The sequence below is a fragment of the Mustelus asterias genome, chromosome 8 (assembly GCF_964213995.1).
Source record: "Mustelus asterias chromosome 8, sMusAst1.hap1.1, whole genome shotgun sequence".
Lineage (NCBI taxonomy): Eukaryota > Metazoa > Chordata > Chondrichthyes > Carcharhiniformes > Triakidae > Mustelus > Mustelus asterias.
The window spans coordinates 50,491,157-50,518,724 of NC_135808.1; the positions used below are offsets into that span (position 1 = coordinate 50,491,157).

The 27,568-nt window shown below is 45.8% G+C and overlaps 1 pseudogene across 1 annotated transcript; it reads left to right on the top strand.

Moving 5' to 3' along the window:
- The first annotated feature begins 595 nt into the window (after window positions 1–595).
- LOC144497730 (immunoglobulin kappa constant pseudogene) lies at window positions 596–25,511 on the top strand (annotated as a pseudogene). The gene is made up of 3 exons (XR_013498566.1): window positions 596–800; window positions 17,893–17,931; window positions 24,595–25,511. The product of XR_013498566.1 is annotated as an immunoglobulin kappa constant pseudogene (transcript).
- The last annotated feature ends 2,057 nt before the right edge of the window (window positions 25,512–27,568 follow it).

Below are 27,568 nucleotides of genomic sequence, written 5' to 3' on the forward strand. Positions count from 1 at the left end.
TACCTCCACCAGCTTTTACAGATGCACCATAGAAAGCATTCTTTCTGGTTGTATCACAGCTTGGTATGGCTCCTGCTCTGCCCAAGACCGCAAGGAACTACAAAAGGTCGTGAATGTAGCCCAATCCATCACGCAAACCAGCCTCCCATCCATTGATTCTGCCGACACTTCCTGCTGCCTCGGCAAAGCAGTCAGCATAATTAAGGACCCCACGTACCCTGGACATTCTCTCTTCCACCTTCTTCCGTCGGGAAAAAGATACAAAAGTCTGAGGTCACGTACCAACCGACTCAAGAACATCTTCTTCCCTGCTGCTGTCAGACTTATGAATGGACTTACCTTGCATTAAGTTGATCTTTCTCTACACCCTAGCTGTGACTAACACTACATTCTGCACTCTCTCGTTTCCTTCTCTATGAACGGTATGTTTTGTCTGTATAGCGCGCAAGAAACAATACTTTTCACTGTATGTTAATACATGTGGCAATAATAAATCAAATCAAATCAAATCATCAGCAGACATGCTCCCTTGGGATTGTCCGGGCTGTCCGTGGTCACGGCTTCGTGCAGATTTGGCTGGACATTTTTTGGGCAGATGTTCCTGATGTTAGTCGATGCCCATTCCAAGTGGCTGGACGATCAGCTCATGAGACCCATCACAGCTCCATTTACCATCGATAAACTGAGGCAGATCTTTGTGATCCATGGTCTTCCTGAAGCGTTGCTATCAGACAGCGGAGCAGCATTCACGCTGATGAATTTCAGACTTTGGTCAAGTTTAATGACATTTGTCCTGTCAGGTCAGCCCCCGACCATCCTGCCTCGAATGGGTTGGCGGAGCGAGCCATGCTGACGTTCACCGCTTCATGTGAAGCAGGTTCAAATGGCCGTTCCATTGCGATTGGGCAGTTATTTGCTGTCCTACAACACTACACCTCACGCCATCACTGGGGTCATGCCGAGGTCACACCTGCAGAGTTGTTAATGGGTCGGTGCCTATGTACCTGTTTAGATTTAGTGTCTCCAAATTTGTCGGGGGGTGGGGGTGGAGGCTCGGCAAGCCTCTCAGAAAGAATATTGTGACTCTCAGAAAGGGGACGGATTGTTTAATGATGGCGATCTCATGTTGAGAGGGAATTTGGGTGGCGGACCCACCTGGGCACCAGGGAGAGTTGTGGAGAAGACAGGACCAGTCTCATATTTGGGGGAGACACAGGGCCGAAGAGTTAAGGAGCATGTTGGCCACCTACGCAAGAGAGTAGAGCCAGTTCCAGGAGCTGAGCAAGTGGGCCCCGTATCCAGTTTGTGTGTACCAACCTCTGAACAAGACAGTTCCATGTCCATGGTGAGGCCAAGGCAGCCTCTGGCTTGGGTGGGTGAGTCAGAGGAAGGGGCTGTCCAGGGCCTAGCTCCAGAGGTGGTTAGCACGTCCACCCCATCAGTGGATCCCGTGTCGATGGCTGCTGAAGAGCCCCTGACAGAGTTGCAGCGTTCCGCAAGGTTCCGGAAATCTCTGGACCAGAGATTTCCCTGGTGTCCCTTCTGTAATATTGTTGTTTCTCTGCCTATGTGTTAACTGTTTTACTTTGTGTTTTATCATAGGGAGTCCAAGATGTTGTGGGGGAAGGAGTGTGTGAGCCTGGCCCCTTTAAGGGGCAATCCTTCACGGGCCACATGACCAAGCTGGAGCCAATGGAGTGTGAAGATGTGATATTGGGCCAATCGGGAGTGAGGGTGATCATTCCTGGGGCTGGAGGCTTCAGTTGGAGTCAGGATGTTGTTGGGAGTAGACCTGTATCGTTGTGCTGTTAAACCCTTCATTGTAAATAGTTCTCATCAATAAAGCCTTTAGTTAGTTATTTCCAAATCGAGTCTCCTCCAGTTATTACAATGAGCATCTGTACCACTTTGGATAGCAACAATCTCTGATAACAGCAAATACACAGACTAACTATTAAACTGTAACAGTTTCACCAGCTGCTGTCACCCTCCCTACTTCCCTCCATTTATTCTGCATTCTCACCATCTCCCCTCGATTTCTCACTGAATCCTCCAGTTTCCTAGTCTTTCCTGTGGCCAGGTTCACCTGCCCCCTTCCCCTTGGGATTGTTCGATTGCTTTGTTCCATCAACTTTCTGGTTGTGGTCAGGGTTCTCTCCACCGCTCCCCGAGACATTCGGTCTGGGGCAGCGTCGATGTTTAACCTCCTGTCCCACCTTGGACTGAATACATAACCAGTGAGGGTCCGACCCACACGATGAGAGTTTGTCACCGTAAAGGAGTCAGGGATCTGTAGCAGAAAGTGTGATTAATGTCAGTCTCTAATCCTGCGGATAGGAATCTCATCCTGTCCATGGAAACCTTTCACTGAAAGGTTAAATCTCTGTTAACTGATCCTTGTACTGAATAAACTGTCAATTCTCTGTCACTGCTAATTTGTGTTGGATTGTTTTTAATCTTTCAATCAATTGTATTTTGTCATTTCTGTTGCTGTGGCGATAGCCTCTTGGTCAGGTTGTTGTTGTAAATGAGAATTGGTTCTCAACTGACTCACCTGGTTAAATAAAGATTCAGTAAAATAAATGTCTAAGATAAAAGCAAAATCCTGCGCATGCTGAAATCTGACACAAATCCCGGGCGTTCCGGTTCCCGCTGAACCATTACCTTATCCCTCACTCTGGCATCTCCTGGGTAGTCGCTCCCCCTCAAGACTCTAGACTTGAAACGTTGGCTCTACTCTCTCTCCACAGATGCTGTCAGACCTGCTGAGATTTTCCAGCATTTTCTGTGTTTGTGTGTGAAATAAATGACTCGGGAGGCACAATGGCTCAGTGGTTAGCACTGCTGCCTCACAGCGCCAGGGACCTGGGTTCAATTCCGGCCTGGTGTGACTGTGTGGAGTTTGCACATTCTCCCGGTGTCTGTGTGGGTTTCCTCCGGGTGCTCCAGTTTCCTCCAACACTCCAAAGGTTAGATTGATTGGCCAAGCTAAATTGACCATGAGTGTCCCAAGATGTGTAGGTTAGAGGGATTAGCAGGGTGAATAAATGGGGTTGCGGGGATAGGGGCTGGAGAGGATTGTTGTCGGTGCAGATTAGCTGGGTCGATTGGCCTCCTTCTGCACTGTAGGGGTTCTATGAGGTAGAAAGCAATCTCCTGTGAGAATGCAGCAGTGTGTAGGGGAGGTTTGGACTGTCTTGAAAGCCCCTTCAAGAGGTTTCTATCCCTCTGCCCCTGATATGTTCCGTCATTATCTTCCTGTGATAAACTGATCAGAAATGTGATTGTGTTTCTCCCAGCTCCTGTCACGGGCTGTGTAACTACTAATTCCTGTCAGTTTTCCTGTACATTGATAATATGGAATTTCTCCACAGTCTGATGTGTGTGTGGAGGCACCGTACTAAATCTTATATCTTCAATATCTGTCCTAACATTATCTATCAATTCCTGAGACAACATGTCCCATCCCCTCCCTTCAGACTGTGAGTCAGTCATATTAATGAGTTGGAACCCCTCTGGTCTACTGTCCCCCTGAAGTTGTATGTCTGTCATTGGATTCACTTCCTGCTCTGTCACTCACACTCCTCCTGACTCTTTTCTTACCCAGGGGGCACAAGTTTGGTCACTTTTCTGTAGCCCCATCAGCCAATAAGGTCAGAACGAGGCTGGTCAAATTGTCGCTCACCTCCAGGCTCCCGATTGGAACATCCTGGTCCTTGCCATCATTGGAGGGTAAATCCCGGGCATTCCGGTGCTCCCTTAACCATGACCTTATCCCTCACTCTGGCATGTCCTGGGGGAGTCGCTCCCCCTCATTTCATTCTGCTCCTCCTGCTGCTGTGTGAGCTCAGACCTCAATTCCTGAAGCTGTCTACACAACTCTACAATGTAGCTTCTTCTCCTCTCTTTCAATGGCCCAGTATCTTCACTTCCAGTGAGGCTCCCAGCTCTGCCTGTCATCATGGTGTTAATCCTGTGTTCCTACTTTGTGTAGCTGATTAATACGCTCACTAATACACCCACCCATCCTTTGTCCAGCTCTCCCTTTACCTGAACCCAACTTGTGGTCAGTTGTTGGGAAAAATTATTTTTCCAGATCCTTCAATTGTCTCAAACACAGATTCCTTCTCATTTCTTGTTTTTTATTCCTTCTGGCCACGATTCTCTTCAAGTCAGTTTCTCTATTGCCTCGATCGTTTAAAAAACTGTTTTCTTACTCTTTCGGCCGTATTAACCATTTCATGTCAAAGGAGGTGTGGGAGGTGGGGAGGTCTCTCACTCTGGATCTTTGCTTATCTCCCCCTGTCTGGTTCCAATGTCACAGCTGATGGCCAGATTATTAAATTCAGGTCTCTTCAGTCGTTTGTATGTTGTGTCCTTTTTCCCGCACTCCATCTCTGACCCTGAATCATTTGCTCAGAACCTTTTACACAGACAATAGTTAACAACTTATCTGGTTCAGTTTGTCTGGAGGGACTTTCCAGTCCAATAAAGTGTTTTCATGTAAGGAGCGGTGAGAGTTCCTTTCAGAGTCTCACTGAGGTTCAGAACCGGACTCTGGACGGAACAGGAATGAGCGACTGGAACAAGTTTTGTGTTAAAACAACCATTTTATTGAATAATGATAAAAAGAATATATAAGAAAGATAATGTGTATGAAAAGGAAGAAAGATAACTTTATTGAAAGGAGAAAGCACTCTGTATATATCTGAAGAATAGAAGACAGTCGGATGTTTGTTTAAACACAAACGATAACCCCAATTTGCTCTGTTCCATGACAGCTCCCCCAGAATTGGTACACGTTACCCTCCCCTGGGTACACACATGCCCAAGTTGCTGAGTAACCTCAATGGGTGAACACTACAGTCAGTCACTTAAGGGGCGATACGGTGGCACAGTGATTAGCACTGATGCCTCACAGGGCCAGGGAACCGGGTTCGATTCTCATCTTGGGTCACAGTCTGTGCTGAGTCTGCATGTTCTCCCCGTGTCTGTGTGGGTTTCCTCTGGGTGCTCCGGTTTCCTCCCACTGTCTGCAAGACGTGCTGGTTAGGAGTATTGGCCATGCTAAATTCTCCCTCAGTATACCCAAACAGGCGTCAGCGTGTGGCGACGAGGTGATTTTCACAGTAACTTCATTGCAGCGTTAATGTAAGACTAATTGTTGCATTAATAAATAAACTTTTGTTTAAACGTTTCTGTTTCCAACCCTTCCTCCTGTTGTCCCTGGGTGACTATTCCACCTTGGCTGCAGCACTCAGTCTCTGAAACAATGTCTCTTTAACCTGGATTTCTGGCTCCATTCCAGCCTTGTCAAAACTGTGACACTGTCTGTCCCAAAACAAATCTCAGTTCTTCCCACAGGGACCTCAATGTGAAGCAGACTTTGTAATATTCAGCTTGTTGACGGAGCTCTTGATGATGTCTTCACATCTGTCATCAATCAGCTGTTATGTCCATCAATTAAACTTCATCTTCTGATGCTTCAGGTGAGCACACCAGATAAGATTCCTCAGCGACTTGGTCTGTAGACCAAGGCTCACAGAATGCGGTAGGCACGGTAAGTAGTCTCACAACACCAGGTTAAAGTCCAACAGGTTTATTTGATAGCACGAGCTTTCGGAGCGCCGCTCTTTCATCAGGTGATGAAGGAACAGCGCTCCGAAAGCTCGTGCTACCAAATAAACCTGGTGGATTTTAACCTGGTGTTGTGAGACTACTTACTGTGCCTACCCCAGTCCCACGCTGGCAACACCACAGAATGCAGTAGAACAGTACCTGTAATAAACAAGAAACAACTTATTTTAATATTCTAACTTGAGAAAGTGGAGAAACAAAAGATTGAGTCTGAACAGCAGTTGTGTGGCCAGTCCAGAGAGAAAACACGATCTGGAAAAACAGCTCACCCCTGATTCTTCTTCTGAATGAATCCGAGCACAATCACAGCTGGGTTAAGATCCATGTGGATCAAATGAGAAAATACAAAATGAGTTCAAATATTAAAAATCAGAGCAGGGCAGAAATAAAATGTAAAATACAAAACTGTAAAAGTTAGTGGCAGCAGCAGGCATCAGGCCTACACTCAGAATATTTTAAAAATAGAAATCAGGCCGATTTGACTTTTTTTCATTCATTCATGGGACATGGCATTGCTGGCTGGCCAGCAGTTATTGCCCATCCCTAGTTGCCCTTGAGAAGGTGGTGCTGAGCTGCCTTCTTGAATCACTGCAGCCCACGGGCTGTGGGTTGACCCACAATGCCACTAGGGAGGGAATTCCGGGATTTTAACCCAGCAACTGTGAAGGAACGGTGATATATTTCCAAGTCAGGACAGTGAGTGGTTTGGAGATGAACTTGCAGGTGGTGGTATTCCCATGTATCTGCTGCCCTTGTCCTTCTAGATGGAAGTGGTCGTGGATTTGGAAGGTGCTGTCTCAGGATTTTTGGTGTATTGCTGCAGTGCATCTTGTAGATAGTACACACTGCTGCTACCGAGTGTCGGTGCTGGAGGGATTGAATGTTTGTAGATGTGGTGCCAATCAAGTGGGCTGCTTTGTCCGGGATTGTCAACCTTCTTGATTGTTGTTGGAGCTGCACCCATCCAGGCAAGTGGGGAGTGTTCCATCACACTCCTGACTTGTAGATGGTGAATAGGCTTTGGGGAGTCAGGAGATGAGTTACTCACCGCAGTATTCCTTGCCTCTGACCTGCTCTTGTAGCCACTGTGTTTATGTGGTGAGTCCAATTGAGTTTCTGGTCAATGGTGACCCCAAGGATGTTGACAGTGGGGGATTCAGTGATGGTAACACCATTGAATGTCAAAGGGCATTAGAGTGTCTCTTATTGGTGATGGTCATTGCCTGGCATTTGTGTGGCGTGAATGTTACTTGCCACTTGTCAGCCCAAGCCTGGATATTGTCCAGGTCTTACTGCATTTGAACATGGACTGCTTCAGTATCTGAGGAGTCGCGAATGATGCTGAACATTGTGCAGTCATCAGCAAACATCCCCACTTCTGACCTTATGATGGAGGGAAGTTCATTGATGAAGCAGCTGAAGATTGTTGGGCCGAGGACACGACTCTGAGGAAGTCCAGACATTAACATGTTTTGTGTCTTTATCACCTTCCCCTCTGTTAAGAATTGGGGAAAATGAAAATAAACAAATGACATTGGGATAAAAGAAAATAAATCAGGGAGATGTCTGAAGAGATGTTGAGATGTGAATTGGCATCTCAGTGAGAAAAGCAAGTGTTTACTGAGGTACCTGAGGAAAGCAATGGGGTTTAGAAAAGATAACTTCAAAGTGGAAGGATAAGGAAATCGACACGGAAATGCCCAAAGCCGATTCCACAGGGTGGGTAACATCAAAGGGAAAGAATGATATATCCATAGCACAGTGACTGGGGAAAAGGGGAGACAGACACAGACACAGCTAACATCAGCACACACTCAGCTGCAGAAACAGTCTCCTGAAAAGAAGCAGCAGGTTTCACCTTCACGAAACTGAAGACAATTTTCCCGAACGCTGACACATAACCTGTGTGTGGTAATTATTCACTGGATTTAGCTCACAGAGTTACATAATATTGGATGTTGTTTTGGAACAAAGGGACATCTCAGTGTTCAGGAAATGTAGGTGATTGAGAACAAAGGGGTAGCTTCATGTAATAGTGTGTGTGTCTAGCCCTCAGTGTAGTTAAATATATTGTCGTGTATTATAGAGCTTGTGTGTTTTTTTTCTTTTACCTGGATGAATATTCTGTATTAATTGTTCACACAAAGACTGGACTATTTCTCCCTGGTTCACACACTTTTCCTCACAGGATACCAGAGTGAAAATCGACACCACTAAGAACCAATGTTCCATGTTCCCATTCTGAGCTTTGAGATCCTCTCACATTTAACATCAGCGCGGTTCTTAACACCTCAAACAACATTCTCTTCTCTGGAAAGTAACTCTGGAGATTGTTGCTGGTGATGTTTACATTTTAAAATGATTCCAGATCTGAATAGTTTTGTTGTTGAGCTGCCTGCTTTAACTCTGATACAAGTTACATTTCTGACAAACTTCAAGCTTTCGGGTTTATATTTTGGGAAGAGACAAACACATTTTAAACTCTTCCTTCAGCACAGAAGCTTTCAGCATCTGGATTTGTGTCAATTGTTGTCAAACCTTTTAAAATAAACATTTCCTGTTGAGAACTCGATCAGGACCCAAAGCTCAAATCTTTAAACTTTGTAAGAATTATAATTTCCACTTTCAAAACTGAAACTCCCTTTTCTTGATGTGTGTGACTTTGTATCCAGATTGAAAATCCCACATGTTTATCAACACATGTTGGTGGTGTTGTGGATAGTTTGGAGGGATGTCAGAAGCTGCAGCGTGACATAGATAGGATGCAAGACTGGGCGGAGAAGTGGCAGATGGACTTCAACCCGGATAAATGTGTAGTGATCCATTTTGGCAGGTCAAATGGGATGAAGGAGTATAATATCAAGGGTAAGACTCTGAGCAGTGTAGAGGATCAGAAGGACCTTGGGGTCCGGGTCCATTGGACTCTTAAATCGGCCTCACAGGTAGAGGAGGTGGTTAAGAAGGCATATAGTGTGCTGACCTTCATCAATCGAGGGACTGAGTTTAGGAGTCCGGGGATAATGATGCAGCTATATAAGACCCTTGATCAGTGTGTCCATATCAGACCTCTTGTCCCCAAGCAAAAGATACCATTGGCCCTGAAGGGGTTAAATCATTTTCTTTCAACATAAAGTAAAGGTTCTAAACCAATGTGCAAACTCCACACAGACAGTGACCCAAACCGGGAATCAAACCCAGGTCCCACTGTGCCACCTGGTTCTAAACCATGACCATGCTGTGGGAATAAAAATCTTCAGATCAATTCTCAGAGTCTTAATGCTGTCGGCAATCTTGTTCCATTTGTGGTTCTCTGAAAATAAAGACACAAGGTCCATTCTGCTCAGGGGAATGGATTCAGCAATCTGAAAGTTTAAGCAGTTGTTGCAAAGAGTTCACTCTGTGTTCGTCTGCAAGAGGCTGCTGCAAAGCTGCTTCATTTTCAACACAGAGAAAAGCTGGTGTATCTTTAGAGAACAATCAAACTCTGCTTTCTGGACAGAAATCTCAACTCAAACCTCATAACTTCAAACTTTGCTTTGTTTCATTATATTGTCCTTGAATCCAACTCATTATCCACATTGTGAAGCTTCAAATTGCTGAAACTTCACACACAAATGAGAAATTAGGGAAGGAAACACATGAAAGCTCACACACACAAATTCTTCATTGTACACAAACACACACACATAGAAAGATATGTATATTTCCATTCTGATAACAATTATATGAACAACATTAAACTTTCCGACTCAAAACAAAGCTACAAGTAGTAGTGGAGGGGGTGGGAGGAATCTTGGAGACTTCCACCGACAGGAACAATCTAAACAGCCGAAGCTCCCATTTCCTCAGTCCCTGCCTGTCACTGCTCAAGAACGCCCCGAGGGGAACCCTCTCGGTCTGTCACTCACTTGCCCTCTCTCATGCTCTCGCTCCCTCTCTCTCTCTCTGTGTCTCTCACGATCTCTCTCTCTCTCTCTCCTGGATTAAAGCTTTAGCGATTTGCAGCAAATGAATTCATTTTCACCTTTTTAATTGTTTGAAACAATTCAGTGAGTGACATTTTGAGTCCCCAATCTACATTTTTCCCTCTCACTCACTACACTTGACACCAGGAAACGGTTAATACCATTTTACTGCACTGTGTCACTCACTACACCTGTCACTAGGAAACGGTCAATACTGTTTTACTGCACCGTGTCTCTCACTACACCTGTCACTAGGAAACGGTCGATACTGTTTTACTGCACTGTGTCACTCACTACAGCTGTCACTAGGAAACTGTCAATACTGTTTTACTGCACTGTGTCACTCACTACAGCTGTCACTAGGAAACTGTCAATACTGTTTTACTGCACTGTGTCACTCACTACAGCTGTCACTAGGAAACTGTCAATACTGTTTTACTGCACTGTGTCTCTCACTACACCTGTCACTAGGAAACGGTCGATACTGTTTTACTGCACTGTGTCACTCACTACACCTGTCACTAGGAAACGGTCAATACTGTTTTACTGCACCGTGTCACTCACTACACCTGTCACTAGGAAACGGTCAATACTGTTTTACTGCACTGTGTCACTCACTACACCTGTCACTAGGAAACGGTCAATACTGTTTTACTGCACTGTGTCACTCACTACACCTGTCACTAGGAAACGGTCAATACTGTTTTACTGCACCGTGTCTCTCACTACACCTGTCACTAGGAAACGGTCAATACTGTTTTACTGCACTATGTCTCTCACTACACCTGTCACTAGGAAACGGTCAATACTGTTTTACTGCACTGTGTCACTCACTACACCTGTCACTAGGAAACGGTCAATACTGTTTTACTGCACTGTGTCTCTCACTACACCTGAAATGGGGTGAATGAAATGATTTGACTGAGATTGAAGTTAAAACATTCATTATTAGCTAGAGAATGGACAAATGTAGAGATGAAGGCATGATGGGAAATTGAGCCAATGTTATTGGAATGAACAAGGTCACTGAATCTTCAAATCCCAGCCCAGCCCTTCAGGGGTGAGATCAGGAAACACTTCGTCACTTGGAGACTGGTGGAAATCTGGAACTTTCTCCCTGAAAAAAAGCTGTTGAGGCTGCGGGGGAGCCAATTGAAAATGTTCAAACTGAGCTTCCTCCATCTGTCTCTACTATCCCCAAGTCTTTGCCTCTTCTCTCACTGTTTGTGAAAACTCTCCTGTGTAGTCAGCTCATTCCGATTCCCGGGGGAAGAGGCTGGTCTTTGTGATGTGGAGGATTTGGGGGAGGTCAGATCGGGGTCAAAGATGAGGCCAATGTTGTAGAGAGTCTGGTTGAGCAGCAGACAGTGCTCAGGGGGAGGGATGGAGTTTGTATCGGGAGCTGAAGACCAATGGCTTTGATCTTCCCAATGTGTTTCCCAGTGAGCCTGGCTCCTCAGTCCTGACTGCTCTGAGCTGCTGTTCTTTTCACTGATTGGACAGTTATTGTTAGAGATTCAGGCCACAGCACAAATCCCCAATGTCAAAAATAACTGCAAAGACTGTCAGATCGGAAGATTGAAACGTAACCAACAGAGGAAGTGAAAGAAGGAGCTCAGAGCAGCTGGATGTTTGTTACTGAGACGGGAGAAAATGGTGAACCGTGTCCACTACCTCCAATCTCCCAGCACAGAAGGCACAGTGGGATACAGTCAGGAGGGAGTTATCCTGGGAATCCTCAACAACATTCCAGACTCCATGTAATCTCTCAGTAACATGTCAAACATGGACAAGGAAACTAAATACCGTAACCCCCTCAGCTGATGAATCAGTTCTCCTCCATGTTGAACAGCACTTGGATGAAGCACTGAGGGTGGCTCGGGCACAGAATGTACTCTGGGTGGGGACTTCAATGTCCATCACCAAGAGTTACTCGGTAGCACCACCACACACCGAGCTGGCCGGGTCCTAAAGGACATAGCTGCTAGACTGGGACTGCGGCAGGTGGTGAGGGAACCAACAAGAGGGAGAAACATACTCGACCTCATCCTCACCAACCTGCCTGCCGCAGATGCATCTGTCCATGACAGTATCGGTAGGAGTGACCACCGCACAGTCCTTGTGGAGATAAAATCCCATCTTCACATTGAGGGTACCCTCCATCGTGTTGTGTGGCACTGCCACCGTGCTAAATGGGATCGATTTCAAACAGATCGAGCAACTCAAAACTGGGCATCCATGAGGCACTGTGGGCCATCAGCAGCAGCAGAATTGTACTCAACCACAATCTGTAACCTCATGGCCCGGCATATCCCCCACTCTACCATTACCACCCAGCCAGGGGATCAACCCTGGTTCAATGAAGAGTGCAGGAGGACATGGCAGGAGCAACAGCAGATGTACTGAAAAATGAGGTGTTAACCTGGTGAAGCTACAACACAGGACTGTGTCAAACAGCAGAAGCAGCAAGTGATAGACAGAGCTAAACCATCCCATAACCAATGGATCAGATCTAAACTCTGTAGTCCTGCCATATCCAGCCGTGAATGGTGGTGGACAATTCAACAACTCACTGGAGGAGGAGGCTCCACAAATATCCCCATCCTCAATGATGGCGGAACCCAGCACATTAGTGGAAAAGATAAGGCTGATACTGCAATGACTCTGGGTCCCGATAATAATCCAGCAATAGTCCTGAAGACTTGTGCTCCAGAACTTCCCTTGTCCCCAGCCAAGCTGTTCCAGTACAGCTACAACACTGGCATCTATCCGGAAATGTGGAAAATTGTACAGGTATGATCTGTATACCAAAAAACAGGACAAATCTATTCTGGCCAATTCCCGCCCCATCAGTCTACTCTGCATCATCAGCAAAGAGATTGATAGAACTGTCGATGACACATTCTAACAGCTGTAATCAGCAATAACCTGCTCAGTGACACTCAGTCTGGGCTCCACCAGGGTCACTCAGCTCCTGACCTCATTACAGCCTTGGTTCAAACATGGACAAAAGAGCTGAACCCCAGAGGTGAGGTGAGAGTGACTGCCCTTGACATCAAGGCAGCATTTGACCGAGTGTGGCATCAAGGAGCCCTCGTAAAACTGGAACCCATGGAAATCAGGGGAAAACTCCACTGGTTGGAGTCACACCCAGCACAATGGTAGATGGTTGTGGTTCTAGGATTTCAATCTGAGATTGCCCCAGGACATCACTGCAGGAGCTCCTCAGGGTAGTGTCCTCGGCCCAACCATCTTCAGCTGCTTCATCAATGACCTTCCCTCCATCATAAGGTCAGAAGTGGGGATGTTCGCTGATGACTGCACAATGTTCAGCACCATTCACAACTCCTCAGATCCTGAAGCAGTCTATGTCCAAATGCAGCAAGATCTGGACAATATCCAGGCTTGGGGTGACAAGTGGAAAGTAACAATCACACCTCGCAAGTGCCAGGCAAGGACCATCTCCAACAAGAGAGAATTTTAACATCTCCCCTTGACATTAACTGTCATTACCATCGCTGAATCCCCCACTATTAACATCCTGGTTGTTATGATTGACCAAAAGCTGAACAGGAAAAGCCATATAAATACTGTGGTTACAAGAGCAGGTCAGTGGTTAGGAATTCTGTGGAGAGCAACTCACCTCATGGCTCCCCAAAGCCTGCCCACCATCTACAGAGCACAAGTCAGGAGTGTGATGGAATACTCTGGACTTCCCAGGATGAGTGCAGCTCCAACAACACTCAAGAAGCTCAACATCATTCAGGACAAAGCAACCTCGCTTGATTGATTCCCCTTCCACTAACATTCAATTCCTCCAGCACTATTGAACAGTGGCAACCGTGTGTACCATCTACAAGATGCCCTGCATGAACTCACCAAGGTTCCTGAGGCAGCACCTTCCAAACCCACAACCACTACTAACTGGAAAGATGCAGATCCCTGGGAACACAACCACCCGGAGATTCCCCTCCAAGTCCCTCACCATCCTGACTTGGAAATATAGTGCCATTCCTTCACTGTCGCTGGGTCAAAATCCTGGAACTGCCTCCCTAACAGCACTGTGGTTGTGCCTACACCTCATGGACTGCAGCGGTTCAAGAAGGCAGCTCACCACCATCTCCTCAGGGTAATTAAGGATGGGCAATAAATGCTGGTGTAGCCAGTGACACCAACTTCCCGTGAATGAATAAATTATTAAAAAGTTCTACATTACACAATGTCCCATTCTGTGTGTTGAACTCTGGAACCTGTCGGCAGGATATTTGACTGCAGGAGCCTTCACCAGTGTCCAATTCTCACCCCAACTGAAATCCACACAGAACCTGAATTTATATAGCACCTTAGTGTACAACACAGCCCAAGATGTTTCACAGAGCTGCAGTAAGGAATAGGGGTGGGAGGGGGTGGGGGTGGAGGAATGTTAAGAGGAGAGATTGAAGACTTGGGTGAAAGGATAGAGTTTGATGGGGAGAGAGACATGGAGAGGGGGAGGGATTAGGGGTGGGAGGTCAGAGAGCAGGGCCTGGGCGTCTGAAGGCTCTGCTGTCAATGGTGGGATGAAGGAAGCAGCGATGGGCAGGAGAACAGAGTTAGAAGATGGAAGGTGAGGGAGGGAATGTGAGTCTGCAGAGGTAGGGAGGAGTGAGGCCATGGAGGGAATTGGAGGGCAGTGAGGTCAGGGGTAACAGGAGAGATTAAGTTAGTTAGGATTATATTCACTGAAGTTTGAGGATAAAGGGTAAACCTTTTAGAACTGAGGTGAGGAGAAATTTCTTCACCCAGAGGGTGGAGAATGTGTGGAATTCACTTTGACAGAATGGGGTTGAGGCCAAAACTTTGTCTGATTTCAAGAAGAAATTAGATATAGCTCTTGGGACGAAAGGGATCAAGGGATATGAGAGGAAGGGGGCGGATCAGGATATTAAATTCGATGATCAGCCATGATCAAAATGAATGGTAAAGAAGGCTTGAAGGGCCGAATGGCCTACTCTTGCTTCAAGATTCTATATTCCTATGTCACTGAGGTCAAGGGTAACATGTCAGTGAGGTCAGGGGTGATGGGTCAGTGAGGTCAGAGGTAGTGTTGGAACGACACTTGGTGTGAGACAGGGTCCGGACTCACTGCGTTTGGGACAAGTTCGGGTTTATGGAGTGTGGATGAAGGGAGCCGGGAGAGGATATCGGAATAATAGAGTTAGGAGGAGTGAGAAGCAGGGATAAGAGTCTCTGCGCTCATGGGGCTGATGTAGTGTAGAGACGGACAATGTTGTAGAGATGGAAATAAGAGGCCTACATGATGGAGAGGATGTGAAGTTTGAAGCTCAGCTACTGGAGGCTCCAGTGGGAAGGAGGCCCATGTCTACTGGTCCCTATTGGAGGCTCCAGTGGGGAGGAAGCCCATGTTTACTGGTCCCTATTGGAGGGTTCAGTGGGAAGGAGGCCCATGTTTACTGGTCCCTATTGGATGCTCCAGTGGGAAGGAGGCCCATGTTTACTGGTCCCTATTGGAGGGTTCAGTGGGGAGGAAGCCCATGTTTACTGGTCCCTATTGGAGGGTTCAGTGGGGAGGAAGCCCATGTTTACTGGTCCCTATTGGAGGGTTCAGTGGGGAGGAAGCCCATGTTTACTGGTCCCTATTGGAGGGTTCAGTGGGGAGGAAGCCCACGTTTACTGGTCCCTATTGGAGGCTCCAGTAGGACATGGACACCATGGTCGATGTGGAGCAGTTTCTTTATGTTATAAATGTGTGATTGTTCACTTTTGAGGAATTCACAAAGTGGGTGAAGGGAACTTGTAGATGTGATATTTAGGGAATTCCAAAAGGTATTTGATAAATTGCCACATCAAATCTTGCTACACAAGATACAAGCTGATGGTGTGTGGGTAACATATTAGCATTAATAGAGGATTGGTTAGCGAACAGAGACCAGAGAGAGGGGTAAATGATTGTTTTGGGGTTGGGAAGCTGTAATTAGTGGAATTCTGGAACAATCAGTGCTGGGACCACAACTATTCACAATCCAGATCAATGACTTGGATGAAGGGAGTGAATGGAGCTGATGTCCCAATGACAGCAGCATGGTCAGTGCAGGCTTAGAGGGTCGAAGGGCCTGTTCCTGTGCTGTAATTTTCTTTGTTTTTTGACACTAAGATAGTTGGGGAAAGTAAGTTATCAAGAGGAGATAGAGAGTCTGCAAACAGATGGAAACAAGGGAAGTGAGTGGCTAAACATTTGGAATATAACTGCGTAAATGTGAAGGTGTCCACTTTGGCAGGAAGAATAGAACAGCAGGAAACTATTGAAATGGAGAGAGATTGCACAACTCGGTGCTACAGAGGGATCTGGCTGTCCTGGGACATGAATCACAACAAGTTAGTCTGCAGCTACAGCAAGTGATTAGGAAGACAAATGGAATGTTGGTGTTTATTACAAGGAGAATGGAATATAAAAATAGGGAAGTTTTACTGCAGCTGTACAGTGTCTCGGTGAGACCACATCTGGAATACTGTACATTTTGGTCTCCTTATTTGGAAAAGGATATCATTGTGTTCGAAGCAGTTCAGAGAAGATTCACCCGACACATTCCTGGGGTGAGGGGTTATCTTATGAAGAAAAGTTGGACAGGCTGGGCCTGAACCCATTGGAGTTTAGAAGAATGAGAGGTGATCTTATTGAAACATATCAGGTTGTGAGGGGACTGACAGAGTGGATACCAGGAGGGTGGTGTCTCTTCTGGGGCAGAGTGAGATGAGTGGACAGATGGATAGAAGTGCTGGAGAGAAAGTGATGGAGAAGGAGAGCTGAACTGAGGAAGAGAGAGGGAGAGAATGATAAGAGAGAAAGAATGAGTGAAGGAGAGGGCAAAGAAGGAGAATAAGACAGGAACAACAAGAGAGAGAGACCGAGAGAGGGGGAACAGAGAGAGGGGGAACAGAGAAGGGTGAATAGAGAGAGCGGGAGCAGAGACTGAGGGACAGAGACTGAGGGACAGAGACTGAGGGAGGGAGAGAGAAGAAGAGGAAGTGAAAGGTGCTGACGTGGTTTCTCTGGGTCAGACCATTTACAAACTGAGGAACAGGCAGTGAGACTCTGACAGGCTGCAGCTTTATAAAGCAGAGCCCAGTGAAGGGAGAGTTTATCAGTAACCAGGCACAGGGACACGACCACACACCATGATTTCAGCCATCCAGCTGCTCTGGCCTCAGGCATTCTGCATCGCAGGTACAAATCTCTCTCCTTCCACCTTGAATATTTTCCTGCTCTCCATTTCAATCCAATTCTCCTGACTTGTGATTGAAGGGAAAATGCTGAAAGGAGAGGAACAGTCAGTGTCTCCAACAATATCTCATTGTACCACCTCCTGTACTGACACATCCCACAGTTTTATATAATATATAATAATGGACACACAGTCCCACCTCCTGTACTGACACATCCCACAGTTTTATATAATATATAATAATGGACACACAGTCCCACCTCCTGTACTGACACATCCCACAGTTTTATATAATATATAATAATGGACACACAGTCCCACCTCCTGTACTGACACATCCCACAGTTTTATATAATATATAATAATGGACACACAGTCCCACCTCCTGTACTGACACATCCCACAGTTTTATATAATATATAATAATGGACACACAGTCCCACCTCCTGTACTGACACATCCCACAGTTTTATATAATATATAATAATGGACACACAGTCCCACCTCCTGTACTGACACATCCCACAGTTTTATATAATATATAATAATGGACACACAGCACCACCTCCTGTACTGACACATCCCACAGTTTTATATAATATATAATAATGGACACACAGTCCCACCTCCTGTACTGACACATCCCACAGTTTTATATAATATATAATAAAGGACACACAGTCCCACCTCCTGTACTGACACATCCCACAGTTTTATATAATATATAATAAAGACAAGAAAGGAAACTGGACAAATTATTTGCACTGTCCACTACACACTCCAGTCCCTGTGGTGTCCACCGCTCGCTGAAGGCCTCGAGTTTCCCTCTTACTCTCCATGTCCACATATGAAGAGCAGCTGAAAGATTTATCATCTCAAATTAGAATTCTCAACTCTCCCGACAAAACACTGAGACATTGAGAGAAACAGAGAGAGAGAAACAGAGAGAGAGAAAGAGTGAGAGAGAAAGAGTGAGAGAGAAAGAGTGAGAGAGAAGAGATGAGTGAGTGAGTGAGTGAGGCAGAGAGCAGAGGTTTTTGTACAGCTCCTGCACTGGAAGCTGTCAGTGTGCCTTACGTTCGGTAAAGGAACCAAACTCAGACTGAGTAAGTAAAGCCCAATCCTCCGTTATTAACCCTTTCAATGCTGAAACTTTCTCAAACACAAATGCTGAATAGTTGAAGGTGTTGGTGAGGAAGCTGCAGTCAATGAAATGGTTGATTGAAGAACATTGTGTGGAACAGGGAGCCCAGCTGTATTTCTTTCCTTCCATTTCCCCCTTTAAGCAGCAAGATATAAGTAAGCAGCTTTTACCCACCGTGTGGAGGAGATCTGGACGTTTGCAGACTGTGCTCACATTCCTGCAGCATGGAGTGAAATCACTCTCTAGACTCCTGTCAGTCTCAGTGTGACACACACAGGCAGAGTTTGATGTGAAGTCGGACTCCCTGTCACACTCTCTGGTATAACTGATCACAGCACCAGCACAGTGAGACACCGAGGTGCCACCTCCCCCAGCTTTCACTCTGCTCTCTCCACTCCCTGCTTATCTCTTGCTAAAGTTCTGATGACAAACAGCTACAGCAGGGCCCACAATCCAGTGGCTTCAGTGTTCCAGGCTTTTGGGGAGACTCTCAGTTACTTTCTCTTTGGGACGAGTTCAGTCCGATATTTATCCCGGATCCAACATCACTGAAAATGCTGATTGTTCTCATTGCTGTGTGTGGGATCTTGCTGTGTACACGTTGTGACCAATCCTCAGACAAGGTCCCTCATTTGTTAACTTCCTGAACCCGATCCCAATTTTGTTTTGCTCCTGGGTGAGGAGTAATCAGCTGGATCCCTGACTTTATTCAACCCCGCCCTCGATTGGTCACAACAAGGTTCATTTAAAATGGATCCCTTCACCCGTGGAAACCTTACACAGTCCACGTAATCCTTTATTCGCCTTTGAATCTCTACAGTGCAGAAGGAGGCTGTTCAGTCCATCGAATCTGTACCAACTCTCTGAAAGAGCTTCTTACCCAGGCTCCCCACCCTATCCCTGTAACCCTGCGCATTTACCATTGCTAATCCACTTAAAGAACACACTCGGGGCATTTTAGCATGGCCAATCCATCTAACCTGTATTGAATTTTGGGAGGAAACTGGAGCACTCGGAGGAAACCTACACAGACATCAGGTTAACATGCAAACTCTACACAGGCAGTGACCCGAGGCCTGAATTGAACCCAGGTCCCTGGCTGTGAGGCGGCAGTGCTAATCACTGTGTCAACATGCCGCCGCTCTTTTAATTTTTTAGAAGGAATTATTTTAACCAGGTTTTCTTGAATACGTTTATTAGTTACTAAATACCTGAGAAAATAATCAACATGTGAAACGCACACACTCTCGCACTGACTAGAAATGAAAAGTATGAGGAGAGGTTGACTAGGTTAGGATTGTTTTCGCTGGAGTTCAGACGAATGAGGGGGTATCTCATAGAGACTTATAAAATTCTAGCGGGATGAGACAGGATAGATACAGGGAGGATGTTCCCGATGTTGGAGAGTCCAGAACCAGTCGCAGTCTGAGGATTCAGGCTAGACCATTTAGGATGGAGGTGAGGAGACATTTCTTCACCCAAAAAGTGGTGAGCCTGTGGAATTCATTGCCACAGGAAGCAGTTGATGCCAAAACATTGAATGTATTCAGGAGGCGGCTAGATATAGCACTTGGGGTGAATGGGATCTAAAGTTATGGGGAAAAGGCAGAATTAGGCTATTGAGTTGGATGATCAGCCATAATCGTAATGAATAGTGGAGCAGGCTCAAAGGGCCAAATGGCCTCCTCCTGCTCCTATCTTCTGTGTTTCTGTGTCTATGTTTCTACGTTTTCATAATTCTGTCTTGCTGCAGTTATACAGGGCCTTGGTGAGGCCACACTGGGAATATTGTGCACAGTTTTGTTCTCCTTATCTGAGGAAGGATGTTCTTGCTCTACATGGAGCGCAGACCAGGTTTACCAGACTGATTCCTGCGATAGTGGGACTGACGTATGAGGAGAGATTGAATTAGTTAAAGTTTATATTCACTGGAGTTCAGAAGAATGAGGGGGGAACTCAGAGAAACCTATAAAGCTCTAAAAGGTTCGGGGGATTAGTGAGGTAAATACATGGGGTTATGGGGTAAGAGTCGATGCAGACTCGATTGACCAAATGGACTCCGCCTGCACTTTAGGGATTCTATTGTCCATGTCTGTGCCGGCCACCAAGCACCTATCTATTCCAATCCCATTTTCCAGCCCTTGGTCCGTTGCCTTGTTTGCTTTGGAATTTATCTAAATGCATCTTAAATGTTGTGAGGGTTCCCACCTCCACCACCCTTTCAGGCAGTGAGTTCCAGATTCCCAACACCCTCTGGGTGAAAAGATTTCCCTCAAGACTCTCAAAATCTGCTGCCTCTATAATGAAGGGAAATGGTTCCTCGTATCTGTCTTGCTGCAGTTATAGTAAGATGTCGATATGCGCGATCTCCTTGGAGATTCTCTCCACTTGGAGCCCCAGTTGCGGTGTCGATGGTAGCCATGATATGGAGATGCCGGCGTTGGACTGGGGTGTCCAATGCCGGCATCGCCACATCATCGCTGCAGTTATCCAGGGCCTTGGTGAGGCCACACTGGGAATATTGTTTGCAGTTTTGGTCTCCTTATTTGAGGAAGGATGTTTTTGCAACGGAGGGAGCACAGCAAAGGTTTACCAGACTGATTCCCGGGATAATGGACTGATGTAGGAGGAGAGATTGTTTTGGTTAAGATCATATTTGCTGCAGTTCAGAAGGATGAGGGGAATCACATAGAAACCTATAAAATTGTAACAGGACTAGACATGGTAGTTGCAGGAAGGATGTTCCCAATGGTGGGATTGTCCGTGGTGGGTTCCGTGGTGGGTTCCAGGGGTCACAGTCTGAGGATACGGAGTAAACCTTTTAGGACTGAGGTGAGGAGAAATTCCTTCACCCAGAGAGGCGTAAACCTGTGGAATTCACTACCACAGAAAGCAGTTGAGGCTAAAATATTGTATGTTTTCAAGAAGGAGTTAGATTTAGGTCTTGGGGTGAATGGGATCAAAGGATTTAGAGGTAAAGCAGGATCTGGATACTGATTGGATAATCAGCCATGATCATGGTGAATAATGGGGCAGGCATGAAGGGCTGAGTGGCCTCCTCCATCTCCTATTTTCTGTGATTCTATGCAGACCAGCATTTATTACCCATCCCTAATTGCCCTGGTGAAGATGGTGCTGAGGTGGTGGAATAAGTTCTACTCCAATGAGTATTGGCCCAACCTGCTCAAGCTTTCCTCATAAGACAATCCATTACTCAGTGGAATCAGCCTCGTGAATCTTCTCTGAACTCTTTCCAATGCTACTATATCCTTACTTGGGAATGGAGACCAAAAGTGTCCACAATATTCCAGGTGTGATCTTCCCAACGTGCTGTACAGCTGGAGTAAGACATCCCTACTTCTATACTCATCCTCATTGGAATGAAGAACAACATTCCATTTGCCTTCCTAATTTTTTGCTGTTCCTGGATGCAAAGACACACAGATCACTCGATAGAATCTCTCCAGTTTACTAGTATTCTGCTCTATCCTCTTGCCAAAGTGGACAACCTCACAATTTCCCACATTATACTCCATCAGTCAATGTTTTCCCACTCACTGAATCTACCTCTATCCCTTTTCAGACTCTGTATTCACCTCACAACTTGCTTTCCTACTAATCATTTTACCATCAGCAAATTTAGCGACAATCCTCTCATTCCCTTCATCCAGCTCATTAATATAGATTGTAGAGTTAAACCCCAAACAACAACCATCTTCCTATGTGCTGGGTATAACTCCAGCCAGCACAGAGTTTTCCCCCCTGATTCCCATTGACTCCAGTTTTGCATGGACTCCTTGATGCCACACTTGGTCAAATCCTGCCTTGATGTCAAGGGCAGTCACTCTCACCTCACCTTTGGAGTTCAGCTCTTTTGTCCACGTTTGAACCATCTGGGAAAAAGCTTCCCACCGTTCACCCTATCTGTGCCTTTCATAATTTTATACACCTCTATTAGGTCACCCCTCATCCTCCGTCTTTCCAGTGAGAACAACCCCAGTTTACCCAATCTCTCCTCATAACTAAGCCCTTCCATACCAGGCAACATCCTGGTAAACCTCCTCTGCACTCTCTCTAAAGCCTCCATGTCCTTCTGGTAGTGTGTGGTGACCAGAACTGGGCGCAGTATTACAAATGCGGCCAAACCAACATTCTATACAACTGCAACATCAGATCCCAACTTTTATACTCTATGCCCCGTCCTATAAAGGCAAGCATGCCATATGCCTTATTCACTACCTTCTCCACCTGTGACGTCACCTTCTAGGATCTGTGGACTTGCACACCCAGGTCCCTCTGCATATCTACACCCTTTATGGTTCTGCCATTTATCATATAGCTCCCCCCTACGTTAGTTCTACCAAAATGCATCACTTCGCATTTATCTGGATTGAACTCCATCTGCCATTTCTTTGCCCAAATTTCCAGCCTATCTATATCCTTCTGTAGCCTCTGACAATGTTCCTCACTATCTGCAAGTCCAGCCATTTTCGTGTCGTCCGCAAACTTACTGATCACCCCAGTTACACCTTCTTCCAGATCATTTATATCAATCACAAACAGCAGTAACAGCAATAACATTGTGAATAATCAAGATTAGACTGATGGGATGGTTATTGTGTGGATTGGATTTGTCCTGTTTGATGTGGACAATTCATAACCAGGCAATTTTCCACATTGCCGGGTTGATGCCAGTGTTGTACCTGCACTGGAACAGCTTGGCTCGGGGCATGGAATGTTCTGGAGCACTAGTCTGCAGGACTTCCGGAGGAGGTCGAGCTGGATCATCTACTCGGCACTTCCGGCTAAAGATTACTGTGAATGCTTCAACCTTATCTTTTGTACTGATGGGCTGGGCTCCTCCATCATTGAGGATGGGGATATTTGTGTTGCCTCCTCCTCCAGTGAGTTGTTTAATTGTCCACCACCATTCACTGGATATGGCAGGACTGCAGAGCTTTGATCTGATCCATTGGTTGTGGGATGGTTTAGCTCTGTCTATCACTTGCTGCTTCTGCTGTTTGACACACAGTCCTGTGTTGTAGCTTCACCAGGTTAACACCTCATTTTTCAGTACATCTGCTGTTGCTCCTGCCATGTCCTCCTGCACTCTTCATTGAACTGAAAGCAGCAGAGAATCCACAGAAACGGAATGATGCTTCAAATCCCACTCCTGAGATGGTGGTGGCAGATGCTATACAAATGTATTTCTGTCTTCGAGCTTGTGGATTCCTGATCCTTGCCCATTGTCCACACACTCGCAGCCTCCAGGGTTCATGGGGGCTTTTGGAACAGTGACCCTGACTGATCCCCGGACACTGGGACTAATTCTAGCCTCACCCTTAAACTCAGCCAAGTGCTGTGCGGTAAGGTTTGCAATGAAATCTAGAAGCTTCTACACTGACAGCCAATCAGAATCCTGTGTGAACTGTGTTGATCCAAGTCTGCTGCAATGTTCTGGGATAAAGTTCTCCTGATCTGTGTGTGATCTGTGGTTTGTTGATGCTCAACCTGTTTCCCCCAGACAGACTGAACAATAGTTCCAGCTTCCTGACTGGTTAACAGTCTCTTAAAGGGACACTGTGTCTTTAAATACTCTCACTATTAACCATTTCAGTGCTGAATTTGTAGTAACCTTCTTTACAAATGTTTCAGTAACATTGCAAAATGATTCAACCAGCTTCAAATCAAACCTTTACCCCCAGACACTGAACTACTTTGAAATCCAACTTGTCACTTTCCCTCGGACCCCATCAGCTTTTAATTTTAAACAATGGTACAGCATTATCCGTCCTCCAGTCCTCCCACACCACACCTGTAGCCAGAGAGGATTGGGAAATAATGGTCAGAGTCTCTGCTTTTTCTTCCCTTGCTTCCCTTCGCATCCTGGGATACATTTCACCTGGGCTTGGGAATTTTTCCACTTTCAAAGATGATAAGAACATTAATATCTCCTCCCACACTATCATTATCCCATTAATTATTTCACAATCTCTCTCCTCCTGAAGTACAATGTCAGCTTTGTCCCTCTCATTTGTGATATCGAATGTAAATTATTCGTTCAGAACCATCTCTGTGCCTTCCCCCTCCACACACAAGTTACCTTGTTGCTCTCTAATCAGCCCTATTCATTCCTTAGTTATCCTCTTTGCAATGTCCCACGCTATTGCTTTGTTTGAACATATTTGTTCTGAACTCTATCTCCAGCTCGAATATCCTCCCACTGCTCTGACACTGATTTACCTTCAAGTCGCTGTTTCCGGTTCATTTTGCCAAATTCCAGTTGAGTGAAATTGGCCTTTCCCCAAGTTAAAACATTTACCCTTGATCGATCTTTCCTCTTTTCCATAGCTACTCGAAATCGTTAACTTTATGATGATCATTATTACCCAAATGTTCCCCCACTCATACACCTTCCAGCTACCCAGATTTGTTCTCTAAAATTACCCAAAACTGCCCCTTCTCTTGTTGGGATTGTTCCGTACTGGTTAAAAAATTTCCCTGGAATAGATTTTCGGAATTGTGCAATGTTGAAACATTGACACTGATTTGATCCCAGTCAATATTCGGGAAGTTGAAAACCCTGAAAATGGCAGTGATTAAAATTCCTTCTCTTCTCTTTCAGCCCGTGAGAATTCACAACCCACGCTGACCCTGCTGCCCCCCTCCCCGGAGGAGGTCAAGACCAAGGGCACTGCCACCCTGGTGTGCCTTGCCAATCACTTCTATCCCGATGAGGTGGAGGTGAAGTGGAAGAAGGACGGTGCAGCCATTTCCAACGGGATTCAGACCAGCAACTACCTGCGAGCTTCAGACAACACCTACAGCGTCAGCAGCCTGCTGACCCTCTCTGGCTCCGACTGGGAGTCCAACGCCCGCTTCTCCTGTGCCCTCACCCACGTCAGCCTCTCCTCGCCCCTCAGCAAGAGCGTCAGGAGATCAGAATGTGCCTAGAGTGTTAGAGACAGTCCACAGAGGAGACACAACTTGGAATAGAACAGGGGTGAGCTGGGAGGGCAAAGGTCACTGTCAGCATTGAATTACAACTCTCTTCTTTCTCGGGACTGGGTTAGAGACACTTCTGAGGGTCAGGGGTTAAAGCACATTATTGGAGCAATGCAGAGGGAGCTTTACTCTGTATCTAACCTCATGCTGTACCTGGCTTGGGACTGTTTGATAGGGACTGTGTAGAGGGAGTTTTACTCTGTTCCTGTTCTGGGACTGTTTGATGGGGACAGTGCAGACTCGTGATAACAAGTACAACCTCTGGAAGATGCTGAAGAGTGTCAGCTGTACAATAATAATGTGACCCTGTGAAGTGTCTGCTTCAGTAAACCAGACCTCCTTCCTGCTCACCCTGCAGTTACAATTGAAGCTTTAGTCACTGTTTAAAGGGACAGGATTCTCATGTTATTGAGAAAATCTCCACAAGTGTTTTAATAAACCTCCATTCTCCCTGTGAATTTCTCCAGCTTCCTCTGGCTGGGCTGTTTTTTCTGTCAATGTCAATGTGTAAAAGGTAATAAACATTAAGAATATTCAGTTTCTGTCTGGTGAGTGCTTTGGAAATGTCCCACCTCCCCATCAGCTGATTGGCTGCATTTCACCAAGTGATTGTCCTGATTGGCTGCTTGGCCTGTCAATCAATGACACATCAGCAGAAGATTGGATTCAAAGCCAATGATCATTCATTTGAAAATGATCAGTTTGATCTGGAATCTCTTGAGTGACAAGATTGAAAACAGAGAAGAAACTGAAAGTTGCTGGGATTAAACCATCACAATCACAATTCTCCACCCCATATTCACCACCTCCCTCTTGACCTTAACCATCTCACGTGGTCTCACTGCTCCCATAGTTTCAATCAGAGATAAGACCATCTCTGATCACTTCCTTGTATCACTCCCCAGCCACATCCTCCTTCCACACCCCCAACCCTACCCCCTTCTGTATCCATCCCTTCAAAAACCTATTCCCCAATTCACTTACAACCGCACTTTCCAAATCCCATCTATCTTAAATTTCATTTTACCAGAAGCCAGTTTATTCTCAGACCAGCTGAGCAGAGAGAAAACCCCTTTGTTTCTCCACACCCAACTCTTCCAGCTGTGTCCATTGATCATTGAGCCAATGATCATCACTTGTCTTCATCAATCTAATTGGATGAACAATATAAATATCAAAGGATAATGTAACAGCCTTAACCATCTCACTTGGCAGTGCATTCCAGGCCACTACCACCCTCTGTGTAAAAAAACTTCCCCTGCACATCTCTACTGAACCTTTCCCCCCTGACCCTGAACTTGTGCCCCTTGTAATTGTCATTTCTACCCTGGGAAAAAGCTTCCAACTCTTCACCTTATCTATGCCCCTCATTATTGTATAAACTTCTATCAGGTCCCCCTCAACCTCCATCTTTCCTGGGAGAACAGTCCCAGTTTATTCAATCTCACCTCAAAGCTAATGCCCTCCGTACCAGGCAACATACTGGTAAACCTTGTCTGTCCTCCCTCGAAAGCCACCACGTTCTTCTAGTAGTGTGGCGACCAGAATTGAACACAGTATTCCCAATGTGACCTAACCAACGTTTTCTATAACTGGAACATAATTTGCCAACTTTTATCCTTGATGCTCCAGGCGATGAAGGCAAGCACGTCATATGCTTTCTTCATCAGATTTCCACCTGTGCTGCCACTTTTAAGGATCTGTGGACCTGTCCTCCCAGATCTCTGTTTGTCTCTGCTCCTGATGGTTCTGCCATTTATTTTATAGCTCCCACCTGAATTGCATCTACCAAAATGCATCATCTTGCATTTGGCTGGATTAAATTCTACCTGTCAATTCTCCACCCAATTTTCCAGCCTATCTGTATCCTGCTGTATTCTCTGACAATCTTCATCACTATCCGCAACTCCAGCAATCTTAATATCATCTGCAAACTTTTTAATCAGACCAACTATATTTTCTTCCAAGTCACTTGTATATATTACAAACAATAGAAGTCCCAGCACTAATCCCTGTTCAAGACCACCAGTAAGAGTTTTAACAACACCAGGTTAACACCAGTTACAGACTGCTTCTTGAAAGCATACAACGTTTTGGCCTCAACTGCTTTCTGTGGTAGCAAATTCCACAGGCTGACCACGCTCTGGGTGAAGAAATTTCTCCTCATCTCTGTCCTAAACACTCCGTCCTTAATCCACAGGCTGTAAGCCCTGGTTCTAGACACCCCCAACATCGGTTATATCCTTCCTTACCAATCTCATATCATCTGGTTCACCCAGGGCTGGGAACTTGAGTGTGCATTTCTCCAAGTTTAGTTCCTTCAATGTTTTGTTTGCTCTCAGAGCTTCCCCTCTCTCCTGGCCTGCTTCATCATGTACTCTGCTCCAACACCTCACAACTGGCATCAGGTCTGGTCTGAGTACACAACCAGGTCAACTGTCCAATCAAACTTCTCCAAGGATCCGTTTCTTCCTTGGACACTGGATTCTCTTTTTGTGAGGATCTGACCCGATTTATTGGATGGGATTAACATTTCCCAAATGATTGTCGGTTCAATGTCACACCTGACTTCTTTTGCTTCATGTTTTAACCGA